The sequence below is a fragment of the Mustela lutreola genome, chromosome 1 (genome assembly GCF_030435805.1).
Source record: "Mustela lutreola isolate mMusLut2 chromosome 1, mMusLut2.pri, whole genome shotgun sequence".
Classification (NCBI taxonomy): Eukaryota; Metazoa; Chordata; class Mammalia; order Carnivora; family Mustelidae; genus Mustela; species Mustela lutreola.
Window position 1 is genome coordinate 263,900,061 of NC_081290.1, and position 1,716 is coordinate 263,901,776.

Genomic DNA, 1,716 nt, shown 5'->3' on the forward strand with positions numbered 1-1,716 from the left:
CTTCTGACTACCTTGCCTTTGCTGCAATGCCAGTGTTTTAATGGAATGATCTTCACTCATGTCATAGGAATGGTCTCTGAGTTACCGTCTTTCATGTTGGTAATTAAAGCCTCCCCCCACCACCACAATCCTTGGAGAAACAGCCCCATTAAAACCAATCTTAGGAATATGACTTATTAATTCTTACTATGTAGTTACCCTATTTATTTATTTGTTTGTTTATTTATTTATTTATTTATTTACTGTTGTTTAGTTTTTATGTCAAAATCATAAACTTAACTCTGCAATCCAGCTAGACTTGGAGGGGAGTAAGGAAAATATGGACCCCACAGAACTGCAGTAAGAGCACAAAGCTTGTAGGATATTTCAAGCAAATGGGAGTGAAGGGGTGCTCCCTTGACCTACAGAAGGAATGGGCTGGTAGTTAAGATAAAACGTGAGTAAAATTTATTAGATTTGTCCACAGTCTGCATTGGTGATCTTCTGGTTGGTCTTACCATTCCTGGATCCAGAGCTATGCATGGCTTCCACAGTACTCATGCCCTCTTTGACCTTGCCAAAGACCACATGCTTGCTGTACAACCCCTTAGTCTTGGCAGTGCAGATGAAGAGCTGGGAACCATTTGTATTGGGTACAGCATTTGCCATGGACAAGATGCCAGGACCCATGTGCTTCAGGATGAAATTCTCAACATCAGATTTCTCCCCATAGGTTGGCGGACTTGCCACCAGTGCCATTATGGTGTGTGAAGTTCCCACCCTTGCACAAAATTCCCTGAATAATCCTGTGAAAGGAAGACCCTTTTTAATGAGATCCTCTCTCCCCAGTGCTCAGGGCATGAGAGTTTTATACTGTCTTTGGAACTTTGTAAACAGCTTGAAGGAGATCCGACCCAAGGGCTCACCAGCCATGCAAGGTCAAAGAACATGGTGGGTTTGACCATGGTTGGGTGGCCTGGGTGGCTCTGGATCAGGGTTTCAAGGCAACTAGTTATCCATTTTTTTAAACATTTTATTTATTTATTTGACAGAGATCACAAGTAGGCGGGGGGGTAGTGGGTAGCAGGCTCACTGCTGAGCAGAGAGCCCGATGTGGGGTTCGATCCCTGGACCCTGAGATCATGACCTGAGATGAAGGCAAAGGCTTAACCCACTGAGCCAACCAGGTGCCCCTATAGTTATCCATTTTAATCCTCATAACAGCCTATAGGGCCAGGCACCAATATCCCTGTTTTGGGGATGAGGCAGTAGAGATGCAGAGAGTAAGAATTTGCCCATGGTTGGGGCTTCTGGATTGTTGAGCATCCAGCTCAGTTAGTTGAGTGTCTGACTCTTGATTTTGGCTCAGGTCTTGATCTCAAGGTCCTGAGATTGAGTCCCGCATCAGGCTCCGTGCTGAGTGTGCAGCCTGCTTAAGATTCTCTCTCTCTCTCCATCAGCCCCTCCTTCTTCTTCCTGTTTGAGAAAAACAAAAAAACAAACAAACCCCCAAAACAAAACAAAACAAAACAAAACAAAAAAACCAGTTTGTCCAAGGTTACTCTACTAGGTGGTGGAGACAGGAACTGAGGCTCGAATGCCACTCAGTGCCAAATGTTTTGAGCCTGGAGTTTCTATTTTTGCACCATAAAGAGCTTCATTACATTTTTAAATTAAAGGATTGGTTGAGTGGATTTTTATTTAATAACCTCTTTACTCAATCCCCGGTTTATAGAT

General features: G+C 43.6%; 1 pseudogene; it reads right to left on the reverse strand.

Annotated features, from left to right (window-relative positions):
• Positions 1 to 450: 450 nt before the first annotated feature.
• On the reverse strand, positions 451 to 944 carry LOC131822131 (peptidyl-prolyl cis-trans isomerase A-like; annotated as a pseudogene).
• Between the last annotated feature and the right edge of the window lie 772 nt (positions 945 to 1,716).